This window comes from Anomaloglossus baeobatrachus, chromosome 3 (assembly GCF_048569485.1).
Source record: "Anomaloglossus baeobatrachus isolate aAnoBae1 chromosome 3, aAnoBae1.hap1, whole genome shotgun sequence".
In the NCBI taxonomy this organism is placed as follows: domain Eukaryota; kingdom Metazoa; phylum Chordata; class Amphibia; order Anura; family Aromobatidae; genus Anomaloglossus; species Anomaloglossus baeobatrachus.
The window spans coordinates 442,470,637-442,483,420 of NC_134355.1; positions in this window are offsets into that span (position 1 = coordinate 442,470,637).

Genomic DNA, 12,784 nt, shown 5'->3' on the forward strand with positions numbered 1-12,784 from the left:
ACTTCATTTGATTGCCGTGGCCATAGCAACGGCTTTCAAATGATGTCCCCTGCTGTTTCTTACAGCAGGGGACCTTTGCTTGACCCCAGGGGGGGTGGCATCGCCACCCCCCATAGGCGATCGATGTGATTGGCTGTTCAAATCTGAACCGCCAACCACATCGTTCGCACTAATTTCGGCAAAAATAATGCCGGAATTAGTGCAAGACTGTGAGATCCAGCTATGAGATGCCGCAGCTGCTGCAGCATATAATAGGTGGACCTCAAACATGTCGCCCCCAGCCCCTGCAGCACTGATTGGAGCGATCGTGCTATGACGCGCAATCGCTCCAATCAGTGTGCAGTGGGGCGGTCTGATCTGGAGGTGGCCGCCCTCCCCAGGCCTGTCCTGGTCTGGGGACCCTCCCCCAACATGTCTGCAGCGTGGTGTGGCTGGTACTTTTGGTACCACGCCACCGCTGCTGCCGCCGCAGACGCCGCCTCTGCTGTCACCGCGCCTGCTCCAATGGTAAGTATTGCGCTTCGGCGATGGCCCCTGCGCGCTCCCGTGAAGGCCCCTGCGCGCTCCCGTGAAGGCCCCTGCCCGTGCCCCCCCCGATCTGCCCCCCTACGCCCCGATCTGCCCCCCCTACGCCCCAATCTGCCCCCCGGCATCCCGATCTGCTCCCCACGCGCTCTGCCTGCTTCCTCTGTCATCTGCTTCCAAGGTTCCTTCCTTCTGCTTTTGCTTCTCCGCCCCCTCTGCTCTCCCTCTGCCCCTTCCCATCTGCCCCCCCTCTCCCCATCCCCCCCCATCCCCCTCTGCTCCCCCCCGACGTCCTCTTACCTGCCTTCACGGGTCGTCCGAGGTCTTCACTGGCCCGATCACATCTGCCTCCATCGCTGGGTCCTTCTGCTGATCTGTTCAACGTCCTGCCTGCTGCTCCTGTAAAGCTGTCCATCTCACTGCCTTCTTGTTCCTCTGCAGCTCTTCTGGTCAGTGATCCTCCTGGTACTGTCAGTATAACTTTTTTTTTTTTTTTTTTTTTCTTGTATCCTGTCCATTTTTACACCTCATCCGTCCGTGCGTCCCGCCAAGCGCTGATCAGGGATGCAGATAACGGATCGGCATCCCTGCTCAATTTTTGGCGTGACTTTTTTCCGTATTTGCGACGCTTTTTGTATCGCGTCCGTCCGTGCGTCCCGCCGAGCGCTGATCAGGGATGCAGATAACGGATCGGCATCCCTGCTCAATTTTTGGCGTGACTTTTTTCCGTATTCACGACGCTTTTTGTATCGCGTCCGTCCGTGCGTCCCGCCAAGCTCTGATCAGGGATGCAGATAACGGATCGGCATCCCTGCTCAATTTTTGGCGTGACTTTTTTCCGTATTCACGACGCTTTTTGTATCGCGTGCGTCCCACCAAGCGCTGATCAGGGATGCAGATAACGGATCGGCATCCCTGCTCAATTTTTGGCGTGACTTTTTCCGTATTTGCGACGCTTTTTGTATCGCGTCCGTCCGTGCGTCCCGCCAAGCGCTGATCAGGGATGCACATAACGGATCTGCATCCCTGCTCAATTTTTGGCGTGACCTTTTTTTTTTTTCCGTATCCCCAACGCTTTTTGTATCTCATCCGACCGTGCATCCTGCAGCGGCCGATCAGTGCACCGCGTCTGTGTGTTTGAAAAGTTAAATGGCGTTCCTTCTCTTCTGAGCCCCGCCGTGCGCCCAAACAATTACTTTCCACCACATATGAGGTATCTGCGTACTCAGGAGAAATTGCACAATACGTTTTAAGGCGCAGTTTTTCCTGATACCGTTGTAAAAAAAAAAGCTACCTGGTTGATACAAAAATTTTGTGGTTAAAAAAAAAAAAAATAATTTTCACGGTTCAACGTTATCAACTTCTGTGGAGCCCCTGAGGGTACAAGGGGCTCACCAAACATCTAGATAAATTCCTTGAGGGGTCGAGTTCCGAAATGGGGTAATTTGTGGGGGAGCTCCACTGTTTAGGCACCATAGGGGGTCTCCAAACGTGACATGGCGTCCGCTAATGATTCCAACCAATTTTGCTGTCAAATGGCGCTCCTTCTCTTCTGAGCCCCGCCATGCGCCCAAACAATTACTTTCCACCACATATGAGGTATCGTCGTACTCAGGAGAAATTGCACAATACGTTTTATGGTGCATTTTTTCCTGATACCCTTGTGAAAAAAAAGCTACATGGTTCAAGTAACAATTTTGTAATGAGAAAAAAAAAATTGTATTCATGGCTCAACATTATCAACTTCTGTGGTGCCCCTTGGGACTCGCTAAACATCTAGATAAACTCCTTGAGGGGTCTAGTTTCCAAAATGGGGTCACTTGTGGGGGAGCTCCACTGTTTAGGCACCATAGGGGTCTCCAAAACGTGACATGGCGTCCGCTAATGATTCCAACCAATTTTGCTGTCAAATTGCGCTCCTTCTCTTCTGAGCCCCGCCATGCGCCCAAACAATTACTTTCCACCACATATGAGGTATCTGCGTACTCAGGAAAAAATGCACTATAAATTTTATGGTGAATTTTTTGCTGATACCCATGTGAAAAAAAAGCTACCTAGTTGAAGCAACAGTTTTGTGGTAAAAAAAAAAAATTTTTCTTTTCACGGCTCAACGTTATAAACTTCTGTGAAGCCCCCAGGTGTTCAAAGTGCTCACCAAACATCTAGAAAAAATATTTGAGGGCTCTAGTTTCCAAAATGGGGTCACTTGTGGGGGAGCTCCATTGTTTAGGCACCTCAGGGGGTCTTCAAACGCGACATGGCGTCCGCTAATGAGTGCAGCTAATTTTGCACTCAAAAATTCAAATGGCACTCCTTGCCTTCCGAGCACTGCTGTGTGTCCAAACATTTGATTTCCACCACATATGAGGTATCTGCGTACTCAGGAGAAAATGCACAATACGTTTTATGGTGCATTTTTTCCTGATAGCCTTGTGGAAAAAAAAGCTACCTAGTTGAAGCAACCGTTTTGTGGTAAAAAAAAAAAATTTTCTTATCACGGCTCAACGTTATAAACTTCTGTGAAGCCCCCAGGTGTTCAAAGTGCTCACCAAACATCTAGAAAAAATATTTGAGGGCTCTAGTTTCCAAAATGGGGTCACTTGTGGGGGAGCTCCATTGTTTAGGCACCTCAGGGGGTCTTCAAACCCGACATGGCGTCCGCTAATGAGTGCAGCTAATTTTGCACTCAAAAATTCAAATGGCACTCCTTGCCTTCCGAGCACTGCTGTGTGTCCAAACATTTGATTTCCACCACATATGAGGTATCTGCGTACTCAGGAGAAAATGCACAATACGTTTTATGGTGCATTTTTTCCTGATAGCCTTGTGGAAAAAAAAGCTACCTAGTTGAAGCAACCGTTTTGTGGTAAAAAAAATTTTTTTTCTTATCACGGCTCAACGTTATAAACTTCTGTGAAGCCCCCAGGTGTTCAAAGTGCTCACCAAACATCTTGAAAAAATATTTGAGGGCTCTAGTTTCCAAAATGGGGTCACTTGTGGGGGAGCTCCATTGTTTAGGCACCTCAGGGGGTCTTCAAACGCGACATGGCGTCCGCTAATGAGTGCAGCTAATTTTGCACTCAAAAATTCAAATGGCGCTCCTTCCCTTCCGAGCTTTGCCGTGCGCCCAAACAATTGATTTTTACCACATATGGGGTATCAGCGTACTCAGGAGAAAATGCACAATAAATTGTATGGTGCACTTTCTCTTTTCTCCCTTGTGAAAATGAAAATTTTATGGCTAAAGTAACATTTTTGTGTTAAAAAGTAAAATTTTCATTTTTTCCTTCCACATTGCTTTGGTTCCTGTGAAGCACCTAAAGGGTTAATAAACTTTTTGGATGTGGTTTTGAGCAGAGTGAGGGGTGCAGTTTTTAGAATGGGGTCACTTTTGGGTATTTTCTGTCACCTCGGCCTCTCAAAGTCACCTCAAATGTGATGTGGTCCCTAAAAAAAATTATTTTCTAAATTTTGTTGGAAAAATGAGAAATCGCTGATGACCTTTGACCCCTTCTAACTTCCTAACGAAAAAAAATTTTGTTTTGAAAATTGCGCTGATGTAAAGTACACAAGTGGGAAATGTTATTTAGTAACTATTTTGTGTGACATATCTCTCAGATTTATGGGCATAAATTTTCAAAGTTTGAAAATTGCGAAATTTTCAAAATTTTTGCAAAATTTCCTAAATTTTCACAAATAAACGCAAAAATTATCGGTTTAAATTTACCACTGACATGAAGTACAATATGTCACGAAAAAACAATCTCGGAATCGCCAGGATCCGTTGAAGCGTTCCAGAGCTATAACCTGTCAAAGTGACACTGGTCAGAATTGCAAAAAATGGCCCGGTCATTAGGGTGTTTTAGTGGCCGGGGGTGAAGGGGTTAAATTATAGCATAAATATATAACATACATAAACAAACATGCAAGTTTATCTTATGTACATTTTCACCCTGTTACATGCCATCTACCATAGAACAACATGGGTCTCCGTGTGTATGTGTCTCCGGTACGTGCAAATACGTACCGCACACGTACAAATTAAACGGATGTGTGTTGCGGGTCTTAAGAGTATTTTCAATTTTCAGAGAATCAGTTCTGTTCAAATAATGTCACCTAACAAAATTCGACAAAACTGGCTCATTTTAATTTCAAAAGATTCGCTCATCCCTAGAATTATTATTCTTATTATACTGTTAAGCGGGCTTTACACGCTACGATATTGTTAATGATTTATCGTCGAGGTCACGTTGTTTGTGACGCACATCCGGCGTCATTAACGATATTGCAGCGTGTGACACTTATGTGCGACCTAAAATGATCGCAAAAGTGGCCAAAATCGTTTGCCGTGGAGAGGTCATCCTAAAACAAAAAATCGTTCTCTTCTAATTAGCGATGTTGTTCCTCGTTCAAGCGGCACCACTCATCGCTATGTGTGACACCGCAGGAGCGACGAACATCTCCTTACCTGCCTCCACCGTCAATGCGGAAGGAAGGAGGTGGGCGGGATGTTTACATCTCGCTCATCACCGCCCCTCCGCTTCTATTGGCCGCCTGCCGTGTGACATCGCTGTGATGCCGCAAGACCCACCCCCTTAGAAAGGAGGCGGTTTGCCGGCCAGAGCGACGTCGCAGGGCAGGTAAGTCCGTGTGACGGTGGTAAGCGAGGTTGTGCGACACGGGCAGCGATTTGCCCATGTCGCACAACCGACAGACGTGGGTAGGATCGCTTGCGATCTCGCTAGCGAGATCGCAGCGTGTAAAGACCGCTTTATTGTTATGATTTTGCAAGAAAGTTTAGATTTGTTCAATTGTTAAATATTTTAAAAAGTTTTCAATAATGAAATAGTTACAATAAAAAAGCAGAAAGTTAGAAACTGTGATTGCCCAACTGTGACTTTACATAGAACTTTCAAAAAGAAAGAAAAATAAAAGTAACATAGAAATAATACATTTTTGTCTTCTGCACTAAGCTGATAAAAGAAAAAAATGGAAACATTTGCATTGTACACGTTTTGGCCTCTCTTAACTCTGCACTGACACATTACAAGCACTGGAAGCAGTGTATTTTTTTCTGTTAATGGACCAGGAAAGTCAGCTGCAGGGAACTTGCTGTGTTCTTGCTTGAACTTGGTTAGTAGCTAGGGATGATCGAATACCTCAAATATTCGGCTTCAAGAATATTTTCCGAATAGGTCGCCATTATGCGAATATTCGATGTGCAATGTAAGTCTATGGGAAGCCTGAATAGTTCCAAGTAGTTGTTATTCGGGGTTTCCCATAGACTTACATTGCACATCGAATATTCGCGAATAGTCGAATAGCGGCGATTTATTTGGCAAATATTCGCGAAGCCGAATATTTGAGGTATTCGATCATCCCTATTAGTAGCCATATCACAAAAGGAATAATTTACCTTCAAGGGATACAATACATTACTGCAAATGCTATTGCTTTCTAAGCAGGCAACGTATTACTCCATGTACCTGGTGAATAGGTGCATTTAATAAAACAGTAATTAATAACAGTTTTTTCTTTTTTTATAATAGACTGAATATTTAAATATCAACACATGGTGAATTATTCGAGACACCCCAATCCTTTATGCCCCTTTATCATACCTTGTTCTGTTTTTCTGCTTCTTTAAAGTCTGAGCCTTGTGATTTTATTCTTCATGTGCCAGAGAAAAAGAACAAAAGCCTTTACATCCTACCAAGACTGCATTTCTCGTTTGCATTAAATAGAAGAAATTAGGGACGCATTCAACCCCAAACTGCTTATTCAGGCGAAATCGAGTAAACATTCCAATAAAAATACACTGGCAGGCGTTCAGAGATAAAAGAACAGAGATCTGTATCATCAGATTGTGTTGAGCTCATATCGTGTGTGCGTCAGACTATGTCCTATATCTGTACTCCATTTAGGAACCTATGAGTCACAGTGTCTGTGCAGTAAGGTCATATAGTCTACCCTCTAATCAGGGCATTTATTCAATAGTGGGGGGCTTCCTAAAAAAGACAGGTGCAATGATACATTACTTCCTGCTACTCTGTAAGGCAAGGACATCTGCGGTACGTAGTTATTTATAATTCTATCAATCCTACACGTTAATTTTCATTCATGAGCATTTTAGCACAGGATCATGCATAATGATGTATGTCATTTATTGGAAAGATGGTGACCATTACTATTGAGGTCATTTCTAATCTAACTGCTCGAATACAAATCCCTACATTCACCAGTATCCCCTAAACTCCTTTCACTCTTATGCACTTTATGCCTGCACTTTCATACATACTGGCTCATGCAGCTATATTCTTCCTTATTTTCTGTGAAACATGACCTGACCATATCAAAAAAGAACTTTTTACCTTTTATGTTACACTTATTGCCTCATAGATTGTTAGCTCTTGTGAACAGGGACCCATCTCCCTTTTTTGATATGTTGAATAATCAATATCTCTGTAATGTTTGTATATGTACCATCTGAATTGTAAAGTTTTATGAAATATGTTGTTGCTAAATTAATAAAAATTATTATTTATTACTATTGTAGGGGTTTGTCCAAAAGGAATACAGTGTTATTTGTTTCTGTTTCCTCAGTGGTTTCAATAATAATTGAATATATTGTATATTACATTAAGACTCAAGTTCAAAACACTAACCATGTCATACAAAACCATCCACAACCTGTCTCCTCCATACATCTGTGACCTAGTCTCTCGGTACTTACCCGCACACAACCTCAGATCCTCACAAGATCTCCTTCTCTACTCCCCTCACATCTCCTCTTCTCACAATCACATACAAGATTTCTCCCGTGCCTCCCCCATACTCTGGAACGCTCTACCCCAGCATATCAGACTCTCTACTACCATGGATACCTAGAAAAGGAACCTGAAGACCCACCTCTTCCGACAAGCCTACAACCTACAATAACCCTCAGACCAATGCACCACTGCACAACCAGCTCTACCCTCACCTACTGTATCCTCACCCATCCCCTGTAGACTGTGAGCCCTCACGGGCAGGGTCCTTTCTCTTCCTGTACCAGTCTGCATTTTGTATTGTTCATGATTGTTGTACTTCTTTTTATGTATACCATTTGTAAAATGCCATGTAATAAATGGGGCTATAATAATAAATAATAATTAAATAATAAGGGCTTGATCACCCAACCATATACATTGGACGAGAGCTATCCAATGGATTATGTCTAATGTTACACTCCAATGTTATACTATGGGGCACTGCTGACCAGCATTTTTTTTCTCATGCCAAGCAGCATGCTATGATTGGCAACGTGTATCGGATGGCGTGCACCCATTCAAATTTATGGAGGCATATAAAATATCAGACTGCATTGGGATATCATCTGGTTTACATTGATGCTGACAATGGAGAAGATGGATACTTTTGTTTCTCCATCCTCTCTTCACTTGTGCTCCAATTCTCACATGGAAGAAAACTACATCATAGTAAATAACACTCAGGTCACACTTGGCTCAGAGACTGAGTCAAGTTTCATTAGCATAATCATGCCGATTTTCTCACTTGAGAGACAATACGGTTTTCTGATCCCAGCCTACTCATTCTTATATCAATTATGCAGATTGTTCCAGATACATTTATTTTATTGTCAACTGGGATTTTCTTTAAATAAAATTCAAAAGTGAGATTTGTTGCTAGTAACCTTAACCCCTTTATGACAAAGGACGTACTGGTATGTCATTAGTCACCTCCCACCAGTCACAGCGGGCTCCGGCAGAGAGCCCGCAGTAATCCCAACATATGTCTGCTGATCTGATCAGCAGACATGTATGGCTAACAAGTGCGGGTGGATCAGAGATTGCACTGTGAAAAACTGACAGCGCAATTCATATGGCTGGGGCGGGGATTATGCTGTTCCCAGTCACCATCGGCGACTCTGTGACGCAATCACGGGCACCAATGTGTTGTCATATATAGCATCAGGGGTCAGCTGATGACCTCTGTTCTGATGCTACATATGATGTATTTCCTGTGAGAGCTGTGCTGGCACTCACAGGAACGATGCATTTCTACTGATCAGAGCCTTGCTGCTCTGATCAGAAGAAATTCACAGGTGATTGGACTGTGTAGTCATAAATTCCCACAGGGCGACTAGTAAAATAAATAAAAAATGTAAAAAAAAAAAATTTAAAAAATATGAAAAAAATAAAAAAAACTAAAAGTTCAAATCACTCCCCCAATGTACAGTACAGACCAAAAGTTTGGACACAGCCTCTCATTCAAAGAGTTTTCTTTATTTTCATGACTCTGAAAATTGTAGATTCACATTGAAGGCATCAAAACTATGAATTAACACATGTGGAATGAAATACTTAACAAAAAAAAGTGTGAAACAACTAAAAATATGTCTTATATTCTAGGTTCTTCAAAGTAGCCACCTTTTGCTTTGATTACTGCTTTGCATACTCTTGGCATTCTCTTGATGAGCTTCAAGAGGTAGTCACCAGAAATGGTCTTCCAGCAGTCTTGAAGGAGTTCCCAGAGATGCTTAACACTTGTTGGCCCTTTTGCCTTCACTCTACTGTCTAGCTCACACCAAACCATCTTGATTGGATTCATGTATGGTGACTGTGGAGGCCAGGTCATCTGGCGTAGTACCCCATCACTCTCCTTCTTAGTCAAATAGCCCTTACACAGCCTAGAGGTGTGTTTGGAGTCATTGTCCTGTTGAAAAATAAATGATGGTCCACCTAAACGCAAACCGGATGGAATAGCATGTCGCTGCAAGATGGTATCCATACTGGTTCAGTATGCCTTCAATTTTGAATAAATCCCCAACAGTGTCACCAGCAAAGCACCCTCACACCATCACACCTCCTCCTCAATGCTTCATGGTGGCAACCAGGCATGTACAGTCTATCCGTTCACATTTTCTGCGTAGCACAAAGACACGATGGTTGGATCCAAAGATCTCAACTTTGGACTCAGACCAAAGCACAGATTTCCACTGGTCTAATGTTCATTACTTGTGTTATTTAGCCCACACATGTCTCTTCTGCTTGTTGCCTGTCCTTAGCAGTGGTTTCCTAGCAGCTATTTTACCATGAAGGCCTGCTGAACAAAGTCTCTTCTTAACAATTGTTGTAGATATTTGTGGCATTGACCTGGTCTCTAATCTGAGCTGCTGTTAACCTGCGATATCTGAGGCTGCTGACTCTGATAAACGTATCCTCCGCAGCAGAGGTGACTCTTAGTCTTCCTTTCCTGGGGCGGTCCTCATGTGAGCCAGTTTCTTTGTAGCGTTTGAAGCTTTTTGCCACTGCACTTGGGGAAACTTTCAAAATTTTCCCAATTTTTCACACTGACTGACCTTCTTTTCTTAAAGTAATGATGGACACTCATTTTTCTTTACTTAGCTGCTTTGTTCTTGCCATAATACAAATTCTAACAGTCTATTCAGTAGGACTATCAGCTGTGCATCCACCAGACTTCTGCACTACACAACTGATGGTCCCAACTTCATTTATAAGGCAAGAAATCCCACTTATTAAACCTGACAGGGCACACCTGTGAAGTGAAAACCATTTCCGGTGACTACCTCTTGAAGCTCATCAAGAGAATGCCAAGAGTGTGCAAAGCAGTAATCAAAGCAAAAGGTGGCTACTTTGAAGAACCTAGAATATAAGACAGATTTTCAGTTGTTTCACACTTTTTTAAGTATTTCATTCCACATGTGTTAATTCATAGTTTTGATGCCTTCAATGTGAATCTACAATTTTCAGAGTTATGAAAATAAAGAAAACTCTTTGAATGAGAAGATGTGTCCAAACTTTAGGTCTGTACTGTATATAAAACAATAAAAATTACAAATGTTTGTTATCGCCGTGTTCAGAAGTGCCCAATCCATCAAAATATAAAATCAATTAATCTGACACCACGTGGTGAGAAAAAAATTCCAAATGCCAAAATTATGTTTTTTTGGTCACCGCAACATTTCTTTAAAATGCAATAACAGGGAATGAAAAAAATCGCATCTACATGAAAGTAGTATAATAAAAACATGAGCTCAAGATGCAAATAATAAGCCATCACTGAGCCCCAGATCCCAAAAAATTATATTGCTATGGGTCTTGGAAAAAACGACAAAAGCGCTATTCTTTTTTTTTTTTGGACAAAATTTTGAATTTTTTTACGTTTTAGCTGAAAAAGTATACATGTTTGGTATCAACAAACTCGTGCCAACATGAGGCATCATAGTGAGATATCAGTTTTACCATATACCATGGTGAATAAAAGAAACTCAAGAGAGCATGCTATTGCACTTTTTTCACTGTTTCTCCAGATTTGGATTTTGTTTCTGTTTTTCAGTACACTATATGGTTAAACTAATGTTTTTATTCAAAAGTACAACTTGTCCCACAAACACAAGCCCTCATATGGCAAGATTGACAGAAAAATAAAAAAATTATGGCTCTCAGAAAAAGGGGAGGAAAAATGAAAATGTAAAAACGGAAATCGGCCTGGGGTGAAGTTGTTAAAACTTGGGCTTAGACCTACCTTTTGCTGACAGTTTTAAGGGGAATATCTTAAGTAACAAAAAATGCTATTAACCAACATATATGAGGTTCATTTGCAGGTTAATAGCATTCCAAAGATGCCCAGTGCTGGCCCTGAGACTCCTGCTTGGTTGGGGAAAGTTTCTACCAGCTTTATACACTAGTTTTCTTGCAAAAAAATGGACATGTTGCACTGTATTCAAGTCTGTTTAACTCCACTTTAGATGGATGGTGGGTGCTGCTCAATGTCAACATATGGTGACATAATGGCTTCAAAATACACATCTGGGGAAACAGTTTGCATTAAAAACTCTTTATTGAAGACTCTGGCTGTGAAGATACAGTATGTTCCCAACACAAGGTAAAATTAAAATCCTGCATTTCAATGATGTACTTTATGCCTTTTTTATCCTAATTGCCTATAATATCTAACAATGACCACAAATGACTTCTCTTGTATCTTGGTACAATGGTGGGAACAACTCTGGAAACTCTTTATTTTGTGGAAACTCTTTATTTTGTTCAACTGACCCACCAGGTTCTTGTGCAGACTAGTAGTCTCAGATGCCCCTGCAAAGATTGAAACCACCCTACCTGAATAACTCAAATGACCACTTGGACCAATTGCTCCCTAAGCAGCCATTGAGGGTTCCATATACCCCTTAAGAGACCAGGGAAGGTAAAACAAGTCAATCAAAAGTAATGATAAACAAGGAAAAGCATAAATCCAATAGGCTGTAGTTTCAAGCAGTGTCAACTATAGAAATATCACCAGAGGGGAATGGAAGCCTGAGGAGGGTTTAAATAGTTACACCCACCTGTCGGGTGAAATGGCAGACCAAATTACATAACAGAAGACACCTGTTGGCAGAAAGGCAACATGTGTAAACACAAAGACAAATTGTTCAGAACCCAGACAGTAACTTAACCTTACTTAGGTCCAGTGCGTTGTAATTTACTTTGCTGGGTCCAACATTTTAACCAACTTGTCTACCTTTTTTTATGAAATTACAAAAAGAATAGGTAATATTTTGTTTGAACACTAATAAAAATGAACATCAGTCATGTATGTAGGCGGCACATCAAGCAACCACAGACCATAGGAGACCAACGATGCATGAGTGCTGGAGCACTTGAGGGTTTATTAAAGGCAAGTAATGCCTCTGGTGTTATTTTATAGGATAGTCAGTGTACCGCCCCCGTGCCAGCAGCTGGCGCTGCTCGAATCCAGGGCCTACGTTATGGCTTGAGGGGTTCCCCAGGACCCGGGGGGTCGCGCGGACACTTCAAATAAAAGGGGGACATATTTGTACGGGATTGTTTGTAGAATATCTGTGATGCCACTCGGGGGAGATGTAATGGCAGCCGGATGTTAACCCTTCTGTGGGTAGGGATGGTTGCCCAGGGACCCCAGTCGGCTGTTCCGGGCACAAATCTCTCCATGATGGACTTGCCAGCCTGCTCGGCCATCTTCCTCTGTCGGGATCCAGGGACAAGAAGGTGGCAGAGTCCTGGCATCTCTGCCCTTTAACTGCTCAGGTCACATGCTGCAGATCCTTTACCCGCCCCCCTTGGTCTTTTGCAAGCACTCCCTTGTGCGGCTGGTTAGTTTCGTTTTACGGCCTCGGGGTTTACCTTCCGGCTGTGTCCCCAGGGGGCAGGGCTTCAGCTTCGCGCCCTTTCTCGGGCTAGAAGACGCTGGGCTGTAGTTT